At 42.3% G+C, this 19,129-nt stretch overlaps 1 protein-coding gene and 1 long non-coding RNA gene across 7 annotated transcripts in view; one reads left to right on the top strand and one right to left on the bottom strand.

Moving 5' to 3' along the window:
* Nucleotides 1-4,650: 4,650 nt before the first annotated feature.
* On the bottom strand, nt 4,651-17,928 carry LOC118844383. The gene is made up of 2 exons (XR_005009966.1): nt 17,772-17,928; nt 4,651-4,866 (listed from the first exon to the last, which is right to left on the bottom strand). It is a non-coding gene; the product is annotated as an uncharacterized LOC118844383 (long non-coding RNA).
* Nucleotides 17,929-18,520: 592 nt separating this feature from the next.
* The window catches only part of TPX2 (TPX2 microtubule nucleation factor), a 53,091-nt gene continuing 52,482 nt past the window's right edge, over nt 18,521-19,129 (top strand). For 2 of the 6 annotated variants that reach the window (XM_036752418.1, XM_036752414.1), the window contains exon 1: nt 18,521-18,610. The gene's annotated coding sequence lies outside the window, so the exon portion shown is untranslated. The remainder of the gene's footprint in view (nt 18,611-19,129) is intronic. The other 4 variants (XM_036752419.1, XM_036752417.1, XM_036752416.1 and 1 more) reach the window with 3 other exon arrangements.

Here is a 19,129-nt window from a genome sequence, read left to right as displayed (position 1 = left end):
GTAGATGGGAGCGCGCACTCCGAGGCCGCCCCCCACTGTGGAAAAGAGAGAGACAGAGCTCCCCTTGCGGGCCATGTGGGGTAGTGGCCAAATACCTCTCCGCATTGGGCTAACTACTCATTCATTAATTCCATTCATTCATGATTGGTGGCCTGGAAGGGACCTTAGAGTTCACAATTCATTTCACTAACACTACAATCTTTTTGCTTTTTATTTCAATAAAATTCAGCGCCTACTACTGGGCCATGCACTTTACTAAATGCTGGGATTTTATTTAAATTCCTATTTTAACATTGGCACTGTATGGCTTGTTTATAATTTAATTTTTCAACTATTTCTCTTTGATGTGAGGTGAATGAAGAACTGGTCCAGATTTGAGTAGGAAGAGATCACACAGCTCTACACTGAGAAAACTGCAGTACTCTCAGTGATGCCAAGATGCCACAGCTGCAAAAGACCACCTTCTTAGCAGCAACATTCTTCCATTTATAAAGTGTGACTTTGCACATGCATGACCAGGGATGTGGCCAATCATAGTGAGGGCAAGGGCAAACTAACAGGTCCAAGTATTTCACTGGCATACACAAAATACTAACAGAACTCCTTGGGTCTCTTAATCTAGCATATTGACTCCTTCCATGATTTTGAAAAAAGAATCATACCTAAGGAAGTGTACACATTGTACTACATCTGTAGCAACAGAGCAGATACACAAATCTACGAGATCCATCAAAGTGTTGCTGGTGGATATAGATGTAGATATATGGATAGATAGATGCATATATACTTTCGTTGAGCCACTCCAGTCATTTCTGACTGTTTGTGATCCCCTGTGGGGTTGGAGTAGTAATGAAGGCAGGACTTTTTGCTTCCAGTGCCTTTAAGGATTCTGGCCTTTGAATGGGGCAGATAAAATGGGATTTTGCCTTGGCAGGTTTCTCAACATTAAGACAATCAGAGAGTCATTGAATTTTTTATATGATGTGATACTAGGGATGGGGAACTTTCCCACGCCCAGCCAGGGTGAGATCAGAGCCGTCAGGGCTCTGAACAGGATATAATTGAGGGGAGCTTGGCATTTGATTTTTGGGGCACACTCATGGAAGGAATGTTGAGACTCTGGGTAAGCTGCAACTGCCCCCCAGCTTTGCAACTCCGATGTTGGTTCTTCTCTGGTGACTATGAATTGTGATTTGAATCATACAAGGTCTGTCTGTTGATGTCTGTAATTTGTTTGTATTTGCCTTGAAGTTCAGGGGGCTGATCTTTTCCCCCTGAACTGTGAATGATATATGTTTGATTAAACTGAGACTGTTAACCCCTTAAAGTTGCTTTCCTTAGAAAAGGAGATCAAAGAACCTGTGTCAGCAGCTTTCCGTGTGCTGGTTGTCGGTGGGTCTTACACCCCTATAGCAGCTGCTAGTTGACTGTTGCTACAGGGGTTCTCTCAGCAGAGATACCAGAGAGGTTTACCATTTCCTTCTCCAGCTCATTTTATAGATGAGGGATTGAAGCAAACAGGGATGACTTGCCCAGGATCACACAGCTAGAAAGTGTCTGAGGTCATATTTGAACTTGGGTTTTCCTGATTCCAGGACTGGCACTCTATTGACTGCACTACCTAGCCACTACTCTCAGCCTCAGTTTCCTTTTTTATAAAATGGTGTTGTAAATTGCTTTGCAAACCTTAAAGCACTATACAAAGGTCAGCTATTATAATTTCCCCTCATTGAAACTTCTCTTATAATAAAGAAAAGCAGTTGAGTAAAATCAACCGACAAAACCACTACATCTGAAAATATATTAAACATTTATCATTCTGCAGGCTCATACTTTTCTGTGGAAATGAGGAAATATATTTCAAAATCCAGGAGCAAAATTGTTCCGACTTTGCCTACCTCAACTCAAATGTGAAAGGGGCCTCAACTCTTTCTCCCCACTCTGATCCAGCCACTAAAGAGGTGTTCTAAATGCATAGGTCTGACCATGTCAGACCCCCTGCTCAGTAAACTCTAGTGGCTCCTTATCACCGTCAGGATCAAGTACAAAATGCTTTGTTTGATGTTCAAAACCCTTCATAACCTAGTTGTTCTCCCCTCCCCCCGGCTGTAGCCCCCCATTTTTCTGGTCTTCTTACACTTCACATTCCTCCAGATACTCTTCGATTCAGTGACGCTGGCCTTCTGGCTGTTCCAAGAACAAAACCCATGTCTCCGGCATTTGCTCTGCCTGCCTCCCAGGCCCAGAACAGCTAACCAGTGCCAACTAATCTCCCTGGCTTCCTTTAAGTCTCAATTAAAATCCCATCTTTTACTGGAAGCCTTCCCCAACCACTCTTAATTCTAGTGGCTTCCCTCTTTTAATTATTTCCTATTTATCCTGTATGTATTTGTGGTGAGGGTATAGTCTCTGGGAACCCCCTTGAACCTGATGGGATATGGTCTCTGGGAGCCCCCTTGAACTCTCTTTGAATCTTCCCTCTAGATGAGGCTTTTGCCTGAGACCATAAGCCTTTCATTATTGCTAGGCCTAAATCTCTACCTAGCCTTGCCCTTTATTGTCCAGCTACCTCCCACCCTTGATACTCCAGGCCTTCAGCTACTTCCCACCCTTAATCCCATTCTCTTGGTTCCTGGAGTCTAACCTCATCCCAGTCCTTCTTAGACTCCTCCCCAAGACCCTCCCTACACCCCTCCTCCCATCACCCCAGGACCACCCTAAATCCCTCCTACAATCTTCGTGTATATAAATTTCATCTTGCCTCAGATTGAATCTGCCCCGCCTGTGGGAAGACAGATACAATGATGATCAACAGAATGTAAGTTATTCGATGACAGGGACTGTTTTACTTTTATCTTTTGATTCTGTCAATAATAATAATAAATGCTTGCTGATTTAATTAAATGGGAGAAGGGATTGTAAATTGGTCCAATGATCATTGGGTCAAAGGGCATGAAAAAATCAGTACTTTTCTCACATAATTCCAAATCGTTTTCCAGAACTTCCCACAACCCCAATAACACTATTTCTATATTTTATCATCTTGACCATTGTGATAGGTAGAACTTGAGGTGGAACCTCAGAATTATTTTAATTAATACTTATTATTGGTTATTTGGAATGTTTTTAATTTTAATTTATAATGTAATTAATTTTAATTTAATGCTTCTAATTCTTTTCAAAACTTCATATTCTTTGACAACTCTATTGGAATGGGTCTTATTGTTTCATATTTCTTGGACAAATCTTGGAAAATGGGTTTTTATCAGATGTTTGATGCAACATTTAACAGTTTTATTATAATTTTATTAGTTTGGTACAAAAGTTTTTTGATTTTCTCTCATCTGAAATTTACTATTTTGTCTTTTATGATCTCTACTCTTTGTTTGATTATAAACTTTTCCCCTAACTATAACTGCAAAAAAAGTATTGCCTTCTGCTCTCCAACTTTTTTATGACATAACTCTTTTATATTAAACTTGTTTATCCATTTGGAGTTTATTATGTAATACATGTCTATGGAACATATGCTATAAGATGTTTATCTAAACCAATTTTTTGCTAAACTATTCTCCATGTTTTTTTTTCTTTTTTAAAAGCAATTTCATTAATATATTTTGTTTTTACATCACCTAAATTTTCCCCCCGAGTCCCCTATTCCTCACCCAGCAAGCTATCATATATAGTATGGAATGCTTTCTAGAATTTTTTTTTCAGCATTTTTTGTCAGATAGGGCATCCTTCACCAAGTACTTTGCATTTAGGGTTTTATCAAACAGTGGGCTACTATATTCAATTGCTTCTGGATCTTGCTAGTCTAGTCTTTTCTACTCTCTGATTGCCTCCATCACTCAGCAACTCCTACCCCTTTGACCTTCACTGTATCCAAATTTATCACTCAATCCAGATCTTAGTGTCAGGTATCTACTGGCCTCCCAGATCACGCTTCCTCCTTGCTCAAAGAGTTCAATATCTAGCCCACAATCTTCCTCTCCATGCAACTCTTGACTTTATAGTAGCTAGGGCGCTTTAACGTCCATGTGTATGGTTCTTCAAACACACCTTAGCCTCCCTGTTTCCCAACCTCTTCAACTTCTGTGACCTACTCCTTCACTCTACCTCTGTCACACACAGGAACCCTCTTGATCTTACTGTTGCCCACAAGATTTCACATCCCCTTCCAAGATTAAGAATTCTGAAATTCCTTTATCTAACCACAATCCCCATCATTTCATCTCTTGCAATGCTTTATTTCTCCTAAATCTGTTCTTCATCCTCATCTTGATCTCTAGTCCCTCCACCCCTCGCTGTTCTCCCAGGCTATCACCCCTGTTCTGGTTTCACCTTTCCTCTATTCTGGATCTGGACTCTGTAGTTACATTGTACTTCCATCTGTTCTCGAATCCCTTGCCCCTTTGTACTATTACTACTCATGCTTTGTCAAACCCAAAAGAGTTTGTGTAAACTCGTACCATCTGCTTCCTCCATTCACATGTGCTGCTGAACAGTTAGAGAAATCAATCAACAACCCTTTCTTAAGTCCCCATTATGTACTAAGCACTGTACTAACTGATGGAGATCCAAATACAAAGAATGTTAAAAACCAGACTCTCAACACCTGGGAGAAATGTTCTTGGCTCAGTTCCTACATAAAACTGGTCCCACCAAGTTTATTTCCAAATGAGCCTGACTGCTAGATGAGTCTTTGTCTTAGATACTGATGGCCTGGGTCTCTTAGAAGGTCACTTCTTGTTCCTGGGGCATCGAAGTTGTTCTAACTGCAAGCTGGACTCTGAAATGTTGGGATGCCGAGTTACCCTTCTGACCTTTGGAAACCCACATGGTAGGAGCCTTCATTCCCTTCACCTACAACAGAAAAGAACAAAAGTAGTGACCAAGGAACAATGCCTATTTCTCAGCTTTGGAGAGGCTAAGAATGAAGAGGTTTAACTGTCAACAAGGCAGCTGAAAGGACTGAGGCAAGATAAACAGCAGAAGCTTCCTCAACCATTCTAAGACCCTCCCTGGTCTTAGAATGGTCACATGGTCAGGCTGACCAGAGCTCCAAGGCATTGAACTTAACACCTCATTCAAACTCTCCCAGAATCAAGCTCTTCAGTTTCTCCACTTGGAGAGGTTGCATCAACTGTGCAAGCTGATGTACTCAGTGCATGTGCCATACCTCCATTACATCAGGATCTTCAGCAGAGGGGGTGGGGGGAGCAGAGAAGAAGTCCCATGGAAGTCTTGAGAAGAGAAGTTTTCGATCAGCCACTGTAGAGGCTGTGATAGAGAATAAGGGAGGAATAGAGATTGCCTTGCTATAGTGAGGGCCCAGTTGAGATTAAACAACATAAATTTATAATGGATTCAGTCAGCATGGCTGTGTGACTTCCTATGTCCCAATTTGCCTATGCAGATTTATTATGCTTTACTCCTCTTCACCCATTCCATAATCCAGGGAAATCTGAGATTCCTTACATATAACCCTCCACCTCTTCTCTCTGTGCCTTTGCATTGACTGCCCCCCATATCTGGAATGCACTCCTCCCTACCCCCTCACCTCTGGGCATCTTTGATTCCTAGTCTCCTGTAATGCTTAGCTCAAGTGCTGTCTTCTCCATGAAACCTTTTCTAATCCTTCCAGCTGCTGGAGCCTTCCTCCCCCTAATTTTTTGTTGTTCAGTTGTTTCAGTTATATCTGACTCTCCATGACCCTATTTGGGGTTTTCTTGGCAAAGATACTGGTGGTTGGCCATTTCCTTCTTCAGCTCATTTTACAGATAAGGAAACTGAGGCAAACAGGGTTAAGTGACTTGTCTAGGGTCACACAGCTAGTAAGTGTCTGAGGCCTGATCTGAACTTGGGAAGACAAGTCTTCCTGACTTCAGGTCCAGCATTCTATCTACTATGCCACATAGTTGCCCCTCCCCCAAATTACCTTGTATTTATTTTGTATATATACAGAGAGAGGCAGCATGGTGTAGTGGCTAACTAGCTGCACCTGGGTTCAGATCCTGTCCCCGTCATGCGTTGGCTATATTTCAGTAGCCAAGTTTTTTAACCTCTCAGTCCCCTGAGCAACTCTCTAAGACTAAAATCTGTATTGATAGAAGGATTTTCCTTAGCTAGGACCTCTCAATACCAATAAAATCACTGGACCTGTCCCTTTTCCTGCTCCTATATTTTATATATACTTATATATGTCCATATTGTCTCCCCTAATAGAATTGAGGGCAGAGACTATTTCATGTTTTGTATTTATATCCTGAGTACCTGACACATATTAGGCTCTTAATAAATTCTGGTTGACTGATTTTTTATTTCTTTTTAACCAATACTAAATAGTTTTCATATTTTTAACTCTCTAATATAGTTTCAGATCTGGTAATTGTATATCTACTTTGCACATACTTTTTCATTATTTTCCTTGAGATTCTAGACTTTTTGTTCCTCTAAAGTAATTTTGTTATTATTTTATCTACTTCTCTAAAGTAACCTGTGGCACTTATGGCATCTGTGTATCCGGAGTGCTGCTTTTCTTATATGTACGGGAAGACAGTGTGTGACTGTGTTAATTATCCCAATGAAGAAGTACAAATTCTGACTTGCCCTCTTTGAGCTACCAGCCCAGAAGCCTTCTCAGTTTCTGACCATGCCTAAAGCAATTCAGTTTACTCACTGACTACCAGAAGGCTCTTAGCTTGTAGATGCTGATACTTGTTACTCAAGCCACCTGGTTCAATTGCATCAACCCCTGCTGGCCTGATCTGGAATTAATCTAGGGGAGGAAATGGAATGTTACTCAAGATACTGAAATATAAAATCCATTATCTGTACATAAATCATGAATCCTCAACGCAGCTGTTCTCCTTTCTTTGTTCACAATCTCTTGTATTCATACGTTCAAAAACTTATCATACAATAGTCACAGTTTATTGTACAAAGGGTAACTGAAAGGAAGAAAATTCAGAACTTCTATATGTACCCCTCCGCCTTCAATCAGCTTCTCATGTACCTCGTAGTTCTTTAGATGTGGAAAGAGAATTCTAGAGCACATACATCATGAAGCTTGTATAAAAGAATAATGGAAAGGAGTATTTGTAATTCATGCCAGCATCATGGACTATGAACAAGGAGAAATGGGGGGAAAGGGTGGTGGAAATCAGTGTCACCCTCCCAGAACACTAGCCTATCAGGATTCACAATGGCTAGCAGTCTTGGCAACTTGGGGTCTTTCTCTTTGAGACTCTAGTCTCTGACTCTGTCTCCACTCCCACAGTGTTAGTGTCTGGCCATCTTGCTCCCTGGCTTGTTGCATGTCTGTAGTAGTCTCAGGAACAGTGGTGCTGCAACCACAGCTCTGGCCATTCTCATCAGGCTCTTGGAAACCCAGTAGTCTGAAGCCAAAGTCAATGGCTACTTGCCCCCATCACCTTGAGAGCCCAGAACTCTTAATCCAAGGGGACTTGAAGGAATAGAAGAAGCGAACTCTGGAGAACCCCCAGTGAAAGAGGGACAAGAACCATTAGAAACTATTCTACCTCCCTCTCTCTGTCTCTGTCTCTCTCTCTCTCCCCTCCGCTTTCTCTCTGTCTCTCTCTCTGTTTCTCTCTGGGTCATCATCACCTTGGGTCCAAGACAAAGTAATAATTCAGAAAGACAACAAAGAACAAGAAAGGCAAAAGTTACGTGTAGTTTGATCGATAGATAAATCTGTAAATTTATTTAGCATCATTAATCAATCAACAAGCACTTATTAAGTGCTTACTATTTGCCAGGCACCGTACTGGGTACTGAGGATACAAGGGCAATGAAAGAGAAACCCTACTCACAAGGAGTTTACATTTTAATGAGAGAGACAAGAGGTACACAGACAAGTATATACAGAATAGACAATCATAATTATCCTTTGTATTATATTGGCATGATATTGAAGGCTTTAATTGTCAAGTTGAGGAGTTTACATATTATTCTAGAAGTAATAGTGAGCCAGTGAAAGTTTTTGAGGAGGGAAATAACATGGTTAGCCTATATTTTAGGAATGTTAATTTGGCAGTGGTGTAGAAGATGAATCGGTGAGATACTAGAAGCAAGGGTTCTAATAAGAAGTTTATTATAATAGTCTAGTTGGGAAGGTGATGAAAGACTGAACTCTAGGATAGTGAAAATATAAGTAAAGGAAATTTACAGGGAGATTGAAAAGACAATAGGAGGTTTGGAGAATCCACTATAGAAAAGTATAGCTGTGAAACAGTCATTGAGGGGAGAATGAAGACTTCACACCTAATGGGATAGAGAGGTAGAAGGAAAAGGAAGAGTCAATGATGTTGAAAACAAAGGAATCAAAGGATAATGGTGACTGTCAGAAATAGGGAAATTTGGAGAATGGGTTTCGGGTAAACAGCAGTGAATTGTGTTTTAGATATATGAAGTCTGAGGTGTGGAATTGGAATTCAAGAGAGATGTTAAAGCACAATATACAGATCTGCTTTATACAGACCCATAGGAGCTGATGAAATTATCAAGAGAGGAAATATAAAGGAAGGAAGCTAACTTAAAACAAAGCTCCCCGTACTTACTGGGGAGGACATGGATGATGATCTAGCAAAGGACACTGAGAAAAAGTGATCAGATGGGTCAGAGGCCCAGGTCAGATGAAAAGAGCCAGGAAAGGGCAGTGTCACTGAAGCCAAGGGGTGGTGGTGGAGAATATTCAGGAGGACAGATGGTTGACAATCTTAGTAGTTTCAGAGAGTTCAAGTAAGGACTAAGAAAATGCCATCTAACTTTGTAGTCATTAGTACTCTTGGAGAGGGCAGTTTCAGTAAAAATGAATGCTGGGAAGCCAGATTACAAGAGATTAGAGGTTTCAGAGGGTTCAAATAGGACAAGGACTGAGAAAATATGGTCTAGTTTTGTAGTTATGAGATCACTGGTAATTGTGGAGAAAGCAATTTTAATAAAAATGAAGGATGGAAAGCCAGATTGCCAGAGGTTGAGAAATGAATGCTAATAGTGAAGGCAGTGAGAGTAGGCAATTCTTTCCAGGAATATAGATGTGAGAAGAGGGATACAAGGAAGATAATCTGGCCATGAAGGGAGGGTCAAATGAAAGGATAAGGGAACCAGACCATGTATGTAGGTGAGAGAAGAGAGAAACTGCAGAAGGTAGAGAGAGGAAAAGAGAGAAATGAGAATGAATATGACCCTAAGAAGCAAGCTCCCAGAGATGTCACTGAAGACACAAACAGAGGTGTTGACCTTGAGAAGAACAGCCACCTCTTCTTCAGAGACTAGAGTAATGGAGACGAGAATAGGAGAAGACATAGAGAGGTTTTGAAGCGTTCAGTAGAGAAACAGAGGAAGCTGCTGGATTTTCTCAGCAATGTAGGAGGTAAGGACCTTTGCTGAGGAGAGATAGGAGAACTGTAGGGGGATTGAGGAGAGAGCAGGAGGTTTGGAAAATCCACTTAGTGTAACAATCAGAAGGATTTCTGTGAAGTTCTGAGGGCCCAGTTAAAATTAGCAAAAGTTTGTAGTGGATATAGTCAATGAGTCAACGAATCAACATTTATGAAGCACCTCCCATGTACTAGGCACTACGCTAAGCTCTGGGGATACAAAAAGAGGTAAAAGACAAGTTAGGAACAAACCATCTCTTTGCTAGACTTCCCAAGCAGCCCAAAAGCATGCTGTTTATGAGGACAAACTCTCTCTCAAACTCAATGTCTACTGGAACACAATATCCCCAGTCTTGCCTCTGTTCATAGCAGCATTGCAGGTCTGGTAGTAGAAGGCTTTGTGGACACAAAACATCTACCCTGAACCTTCTGATCTTATGCCTTCCTTCATCAGTAGACCTCACCATTACTCTGCTTAAACTCATTCCCTCAAGGCTCTAATACTCTTCCCACCAACTCCTACCCTCATCATTCCCAGGATACTGAATCCATGCAGCCAAAGAGCAAACACCCTTCCCCAATCTCATGTCTGCTCCCTCATTCCCATTTCACCCAACAGAACCCTTCCATGTCCCACTTCCCACCTCTGTTTCCTCATCTCTCAACGGAAGGCCTGGACTAGATAATCTCGAAGGTCTCTCCTAGCTCTAAAACCCATGATGCCTTTGGGGAAAGGTAGCTAAAATACCAGATTCTTGCCATTTTTCCAAAAAAAATTTTATTAATGTCTTTTTAAAAATATCACATTACCAGTGTATCTCTCCCTACTTCTTCCAGAGAGTCATCCTTTATAACAAAACATGGAGGAAGAGGAAGGCAGAAGAGAAACAGTTTGTAACCAATACATTAAAAAAAAAAGTCTGACCTTATTTGCAGTGTTCCACACCCATAGTCCCCCACCTCAGAAAAGAAGGAAGGAAGGTTCCTTCTCAAGTCTCTTCTTTGGAACCAAGCTTGGTTATGATAATTTCACAGCATTCATTTTAAAAACATTTTTTTGTTGTTCTTTCCTTTACACTGTTGTAGACATCGTGTAAATTGTTTTCCAAGTTCTGCCTACTTCACTTTGCATCAGTTCATATATGTCTTCCTCTTGTCTGTATTCATCACATTAACTCTTTCTGATAGTGCAGTACCATTCCTTTACATTCTTGGAGGCAGCTGATGGTGCCTAGAGTCAGGATAGATCTAGTATCAGATACTTACTAGCTGCGGGACCTTGGGCGAGTCATTTAACATCTATTTGCCTCAGTTTTTTCAACTATAAAATGAAGGTAACCAAAGCGCATACTTCGCAGAGTTGTTGTGAGTATCAAATGTGATATTTGTAAGAAGTACTTATCACAGTGCCTGGCACATAGTAGGTGCTCTATACATGTTTATTCCCTTTCCTTCCTCTCCTCTTTTCATTCTTTCCATCTGGCATAGAATTCCCTTCTGCTAACTTTGTATATTTGGCTACCCTTTCCAGTAGTGGCGCAGACACACACACACACACACACACACACACACACACACACACACACACACACACACACTGATCATAGTGGGAAATCAGAATATTCCATGTTCCCCATTGCCACTTCCAGACTCTCCTTCTACAGCCAGCATTCAGCAACCTCCCTTCAGTCAACTAGTCAGTCAATAAACATTCATTAAGTACTTATTATGTTCTAGGCGCTGTGATGAGCAACTACAGATATAAAGAAAGGCAGAAGACAATCCCTTTTCTCAAGGAGCTCAGTCTAATGGGGGAGATAAAACTCAAACAACTCAAATAAGCTAAACGCGGCAAAATTAGAAATAATTAATAGAGGAAAGGCATTAAGGTCAGGAAAGTCTTTCTGTGAAAGGTGGGGTTTTGGCTGGGACTGAAGTCAGCGAAGCCAGGAGGTGGAGATGAGTTAGGGAGACAGCATTCTCCTATGCCATTCAGCAGCCTCTGGAATATCTGCAAATTCTCTAAATACGGTTGAGCCCCTCCTTTTTTGGTGTCATGTACTTCTAGAAGGAATTTACTCAGATGGCAGTGGGAAGAAGCCCCTTCCCATGATCTGAGAATTGGGCTTCCCCTGGCCAGACCTCTGTAACACACTAATAAAAGAAATACATATTAAAACAAGAGTGAACCCTCCTAAATTCAAACATAAATGCTGTTACTGCCAGCTTTTGAGAAACAGGAAAAAAGGAAAACTTGAACAGAAGACACCATCAATTTGGGGAGATTTTTTGGGATTTAGTTTGCCATGCTCCTATTAAAGTTTTCCTTTTTGGAAATAGAACCAAGGAAGGAAGAAGGGAAAAAAAACAACCCTGTTAAGTGTTAACAAATAGAAATTTTGCCATTAAAATAATCTCTCATTTTTTAAAAAAAAAACAAGAGTGAAGTTCCACTCCCCTCCCCCCCCCATCATTTGGCAAAAATGGCAAAAAAAAAGGAATGACAATTGTTGGAGATGTGGGAAGATGGGCATACTGGTACATTCTTGGTGGAGCTGTGAATTGGTGGAAAAAAATTTGAAACTAGACCCCAAGTCACCAAATCATGTATTCCTTTTGACCCAGTGATTTGACAACTAGTTTATAGCCCAAAGAAATCAAAGTAGGAAAGGGACCCATATGTACAAAAAAATTTAAAGCAATACTTTCCTTGCAGCAAAGAACTAGGGAATGGCTCAACAAATTACATTATATGAATGTTCTGACTTATATGTATTATGTATTCCAATAGAATATAAGCTCCTTGAGTACAGAAACTAGTTTTGCTTTTTCTTTGTATCCTAGTGCCTGGAACATTGTAAGTGTTTAATAAAGGCTTGTTGACCATCCCTGTAGGGTAAGTTGAAGATGAATGTCATGGAAATTAAGGAGGATGAGTAATTGGAAGGCCAGGTACATCAATGTCTATATTGAAGTCCCTGAGTATCATGTTGTTGTTCAATTGTTTTCAATTGTATCCTGACTCTTCATGACCCCATTTGGGGTTTTCTTGGCAAAGATAAAAGAGTGCCATTTCCTTCTCCAGCTTGTTTTACAGACAATGAAACTGAAAGCAAACAGGATTAAGTGACTTGCCCAGGGTCACCCAGCTATAGTGCCTGAGGCCAGATTTGAACTTAAGTATTCTAACTCCAGGCCTGGCACTCTATCCCACTGTGCCACCTAGCTGCCCCCTACTAGCTGAGTATTGTAGGGTTCATTAAAACATGACTGCCAATATTCATTTCATAGTGTCTGCTTTGTGGGTTTTACGACCTTTAATTATATAAGGATATATTTACTTCTTAAAATTTGGTGTTAGTGCCACATCCTTCCTCTAGAAAATAGAAATGAATTTATATTATTTATTTATATATGTATATACTATTGTACATAGCTATATTAATAATTAAGGCCTTTTCTTCATTGTGGGATTTTTGTGAATTGGCAAATTTATTCTCTTATCCTTTGTATAGTCTGAATTAGCATTCATATGTAGAATTTCAAAAGAAAACTCCATAAAGCACATCTGCTGGAGGGCTTTTGATCCCCACTTGAGAGAACAACCCAAGACTATCCTCTTGGCAATGGACAAGCAATTTAGAAATGGCACTCCTAGGGAAGACTCATGTACATAGTAATTGGCTTCTATCCTGCATAACTATGTTGTTTTAATTACTTCTGGCTTTCTTATGAATTTGCTCCTCAAACCAGCAGATGAAGTCTCTACTTATTCCCCTAATTATAACTTCATAGCTAAGTGTCCACTAGGGCCCATGCAGCTCATGGTTGCTGGAAAGATACTCCATAGCACCCTCCACTCTTCATTTTCAAGTCTTGTTTAATCCCTTATTCTCATTCCTCTCAACCAATTATTTTCATTAAAGATCTCGAAGTATAAATCTGGAAATGGAAGTAACAGATACACTGCACTCCCCACCAATCATCATCCTGGAATCCCTGAAAAACATGTAGTAACCCTAACATACATCAAATACAGGTGTTTTCCTATTCAAAAGAGAAAGATGGGAAGCCATCTTGGGAGAGGCATACAATTAAACCAATCTGAATGCAGGTCTGGAGGACTCCGAAATCATCATCTTGTCTCCAGCCTTTCTGAGGCCAAGGTTAGTTGCGTAGAATATCTTTTAATAAACCCCATTTGGATGCCTAAGTTCTGCGCATACATTTTTCTCCTTTTCCTAGTACAATTGCCAAATTACCACATTATTATTCATTTGGAGAGGACTTTGCCACCAAATGCAAGAATTGAAGTGGTAAGAGAATGATCACCTCCTCATTTAAAAACTCCTTAAACTCTCCAGAAAGTTTAAGAGAGAGCTCTCATTCAAAATGCTATAGCGAGTGACCCTGATTTACTGGGTATGCAGGTAGGGGAACAGAGTAGTGGAGATATTGAATTATTTCTTCTTTCTCTTCTTCCTCCTCCTCTTTTTATTCCCTCTTCTTTTTTCTTCTTCTCTTCCTCCTCCTTCTCCTCTTCCTCCTCTTTCTCTTCCTGTTCCTTCTTCTTCTATTGGGGTTAAGTGACTAGCACACAGCTAGCAAGTGTCAAGTGTCTGAGGTTGGATTTGAACTCAGGTATTCCTGATTCCAGGGACAAACTGAAATTCTTTAGAAAGGAGAAATGACCAGGCATCTGAAAGATAACTCCCTCCAGCATCTGAATAGGGTAATATGACTCAATGGAGTGAAATTCAAATAAGGAGAGGGTGCTGAGTGATGGTTGCCAATAGTTGGTCTGGAAGGGGAGGCCCATGCCTTCTTCTGATGGTGTGTTGGTATTGGAGAAGGATGCAGTCAGTGTCTTTTTGGGGGGAGCTGACTGACTCTGATTGTAAGAAGGCAGGAGTATGAGAAATAGAGGCTTAATGGGAAGAGAATTCAAAATGGCACAGTATACCTAAGGGTCAAGCAGAATGAAATAGGGATCAGGAACAGCCAGAAAGGGCTAAGAATTCTGGGGATGAGAGAGTGATAATAGAATAGAAACAGAATAAGAATAGGATAGAAAGGAATTTTCACCTAGGCATCCTTCAATTCCGAATCTCAGGAATTCAGAGGGAAGGAGGAAAAATTTTGATAGACGTAGCCAACAAGTCAACAAGCATTTATTAAGTGCTTACTATGTGCCAGGCACTGTGCTAGACACAGGACAGTAGATTGTCACATCCTTCTCCACTGGCTATGGTAGCCAGGTGGTGCTGCAGATAGAGTGCTGGTCCTGAAGTTGGAAAGATTCATCTTCCTGAGTTCAAATCCTGCCTCAGACACTTCATTGCTGTGCAGCCCTGAGCAAGTCACTTAACCCTGTTTGCCTCAGTTTCTTCCTCTGTAAAATGAGCTGGAGAAAGAAATGGCAAACCACTCCAGCATCTTTGCCAAGAATACCCAAATGGTATCACAGAGAGTCGGACAGGACCGAAGAACAACACGTATACTTTGGGCCTTCACCGGGATGTTATGATTTTCTCATCCTGGAGGGGAGCTAGGACTCTTCTGGTCCAGTCAGGGTGATCACATGGTGAGAGTCCTGGTGCCAAGGGGCTTTTTTCTGGTTGTAGAGGACTAAGGCATGGTTTTATGTTTTCCCTCATCAGCACTGGCAGCCCAGCTCTAATCCCTGTTTAAGATGTTTATTTGATTGGGTGTGTGTTTGAGCTATTAACTCTATGGGCTTTGGAGTCTCATCTTTTATTTCTGTAGCTATGATGTGCTGGTAAAATGCATAAAAACTGACTGGATGGGTTGGGGGGGAAAGACATGGCCATGCTTTTAAGTTTAATTTGCATTGTTAACATTTTCTCCATAAGCTCCTGAGAGCTGGCTCCAGGACATATCTAGTAGAGAGGCTCTGATTCTGGACCCTGGTGGTGGTAGGACCTGGGGTGAGGAGCTGGTCTGGGTGGGTGGATGATATCAGGCAAGGAGTAGCAAATAGATCCTAGGGAAGTGCCTGGCTCCCCTGGTATTGACTCCCAGAATTGTCATTCCTTATTTTGCTCTTCTAGGTTGGCTGGTGAGTCACACAGTAGAAGTTTACTCTGGGAAGCAGAGGATGGAGGGTGAGGATAGGGCTGGGGTGGGGGAGGAGATAAGGGCTAGGGCAGGAGCCCTGGTATTAGCACAGCCCACTCCTACCTGGGTGCCTGACACTACAGTGCTTATGTAGGAGCTTATAATTTTTTTTAATGTAAATTTCAGCTTTAGATAACATCCCATTAGCCCCAGTTTTCCTTTCTGATCTCTTTTTCTTTTGTATATATTTTTTCTTTCACATTTTGAACAAGTCACAGTTATATAGCACTTTAAGGTTTATAAACCTGTGAAACGTTAGTGCCGGTAATATTATCCTGGCCTTATAGGGAGGCTAACTGATTTAAGCTCAATTTATGGGATCACAAGATTGAAAGCTAGAATGGACCTTTGAAATTGTAACCTAAGCCTTTCCAAAATTTTACAGGTGAGAAATCTGAAGCCTGGAGAGTTAGAAGTAATTTGCCCAAATAGCAGAACCAAGAAATTCTGACTCCAAATCCCAGGCTCTCATGTGCAATGCTGCTTCTTTCCTCATGGTCACACAATATGAGCAAAGGCACGTCAGAAAACTTGAGAAGTATTCAGGGCTGGTGAGCCTTGTTGGAGTGTGGACCCATGCAGCCCATAAGACTCTCCTGTATTTGGAGCCAGATTAAAATGTAATTGGGAACTTTTTAACAAAATAAATGAAAATATAATTAAACCTTGATGATATTACATTTTAAAACTTATTTGATTTGTGGACACAGGGATCTTCATATATGTATCAGTGGCCCCTGTTTGTATTTGAGTTTGACACCATTGATGGAGAGAGCATGTGAGTGGGAGTAGTATGAGATAAGTTTGGAACAATGGGATGAAGGTAAATTGTGGAGGGTCCTGAGGAGAGTACCTGTTTAGGAGTTTGTAGTTTATCATGCAGATGTGTACAGCATTTGGAATGTAGCTTTTATTTTCAAAGCTCATAAAAGCCTCCCTCATCCCCAAGATGGCAAGCAGTCTGATGTAAGTTATACATGTGCAATCATGTCAAACATATTTCTACATTAGTCATGTTATGAAAGCTTGAAATATATTTTGAGGTTGAGGGCATACAATCAAGGATTAAACAGGAGTTAAAAGGAATTTTCTAATCCTAAATCAGATAGTTGTCTGTGACTACTGGATCTCCATCAATACTAGGCAAAGGGAAGGGAAAGGGGCGGAGTCAATTATGCAGATTTTTGTTGGCTTCTGACTAGGTGTGTGTTCTTGTTCAGTAGTCACTTAGTGACTGGCCCAGGGTCACACAGCTATTGTGTGAGGCCAGATGTGAATTCAGGACTCTATCCACCGTGCCACCTAGCTGCCCATTCTATAAGGAAAGGAACTTTTCAAAGGGCCAAAGGCTCATTACTCAACAAGCTCAAGTTGATTGGCCCCCTCACCCCCCATATCCGGACTGAACATAATACCCCAGCCAGAGTCTGACTAGAGTCCAAAGACGGCAAAATCATCACTTCTCTTAAGGACGCTGCCTCTTCCAATCCATAAGCATTTATTTAGCACTTACTATGTGCGAAGCAGCGGAAAGACTCATCTTTCCAAGTTCAAATGTGGCCTCGCACACTCACTAGCTGTGTGACCCTGGGCAAGTCGCTTAACCCTGTTTGCCTCAGTTTCCTCTTTTGCAAAATGAGCTGGAGAAGAACATGGCAAACCGCTCCAGTATCTTTGCCAGGAAAACTCCAAATGGAATCACGAAGTACTGGAGCCAACTGAACAAACCAACAACAAAATGTATCAAACGTTGCGTTCTGCAGCGTAAATGCAAACCCCCAAAACTCAGGAGACAGTGAGCTCCTTGAGGGCGGGGATAGTCTTTTGCATCTCTTTGTATATTACCAAGGCTTAGTAGCACAGTAGGGGCTTAAACAAATGTTGATTGATTGAATACGAAGCCCAGCTCTCGACCAATTTGTTCTACGGGGAGGAAACACCAGAAATGAGTAAGTGGGGGAGGCCACTAACTAATAAGAAAAGACTTCCTGAAGGAGCTCCATAGCTCCTATGGGCTCCACGAGAGAGAAGTGAAGAGAAAATATGGTAGCCTTCCACAAAAATAGGAGGCGGCCAAAGTCAGGGAGGGTGGGTTGACTCAGTTTCCTTATCTGTAAAACGGCAATGAAAACACCCGCAGCGGCCGCCTCGTGGGGCTGTTATGAGAACCACATTTATAAATCACATCTGTAAAAGTCACGTAACCACAGCAACCGGCCGCAGTATTACCTAGGCCTTCTGTGTCTGAACCGTGATCCTTTACATTGGGAAGGCGCCAGCCATCACCTTCACTCCCGGGACTCCGGTATCAGGTGCTCTAACGCCTCCCGGGCCTCCTCCTACGCCTCTAGGACCGAGATCCCGCACACCGCGCATACTGATTCCTAGGGAGGGGGTGGGGCGGGGAAGGTCTTGGAAGAGTCCACTAACTCCGTCGGTCCGGGGTTGGGGGGAATATTCTGCTTTCCGAAGCGGACCAATCCAATCAGTAGCGTCAGAGGGAACATTTTGAGTCAACTCAGTAATGGGTCTAGAAGTAGAGGCAAGCCCATATTGAATATCAGGAAGAGGGATGTTTTTATCCGGGACTACAAATATATCGCAGAGCTTCATAGAAGTTAAAAAAAAAAACAAAACGCCTTAAACAAGCAACCACCTGGGCTTCCCCTATTGAGTGCAGAGTTGGAAAAGTCCTAAGGCCTCATTCTTCTCATCCTACAAAAAGCGGCTCGAGGCGATATTGGCGCAGGGCCTTCTGGGTGACGTAGTTTCCTTCGAGCCTACTTCTCCATTGGTCGAGGCCGTCCAGGGACAACATTTCCCAGCAGGCTCCGGAGGCCGTGACTCGGGAGCGAAGGAGGAGGGTGTATTTGTGAGCGCTTCCTTCCTTCCAGTGGGCTCTCGACCGCAGCCGCTGCCTCGCCGGCCAATCGGAAGGCGCGGAGGCCCGCGCTCCCCGTCCTCTGATTGGAAGATTCAGACTCCAGTCCGCTTTCAAATCTTTAACGGGTAGTGAGTTTGAGTTGCGGCAGCTGGAGGGGCACTGCACGGGGCCGCACGTACTGGAGGTGAGTGAAGGGCTTGTCCGCCCCTGCTGTCCCCTCCGTTGTTCTCCAGCGTCAGTCCCCTCAGTCTTTTCGGTGCCCCGCTGCCACCCAGGGAATTCGTGGGGCGGTAGCTGTGCCGCGCCTTGTGGAGGCCGCCTCACCTAGTTTCCCGGGGTTTCTCCCCGGCCTCGCCCGTAGAGCTGGAGGTCTGGGTGGGCCTCGTTTCCTACCGCCTCTTTTCTTCTCTTCTTTTTCTCGGGAGAAACGGTGACGTGAGCGTTGAGGGGTCCAGCCGCCAACCTCTCCGACCGGGGCAGGGGAAGCCTCTGTCATAACAACGGCAGCTCCCCTTTTCTTGTGTTTTCCTCTCAGCCGACTCAGATAGGGAGAGAGTGGGCATCGTAGTCCTTCGTGTACATCCCTTCCCGGGCTGTAGCGCCCGCGTCAGGCTCCGGGGAAGTGACCGATCCAAGATCATTCATTTACGGAGAGCTAGAGTTGAAACTCAGGTTTTCTGATTCCCAGGAATGTGAGTGGTTG

Source organism: Trichosurus vulpecula, chromosome 3 (genome assembly GCF_011100635.1).
Source record: "Trichosurus vulpecula isolate mTriVul1 chromosome 3, mTriVul1.pri, whole genome shotgun sequence".
Lineage (NCBI taxonomy): Eukaryota > Metazoa > Chordata > Mammalia > Diprotodontia > Phalangeridae > Trichosurus > Trichosurus vulpecula.
This window is presented reverse-complemented; position numbering and strand designations above follow the sequence as displayed.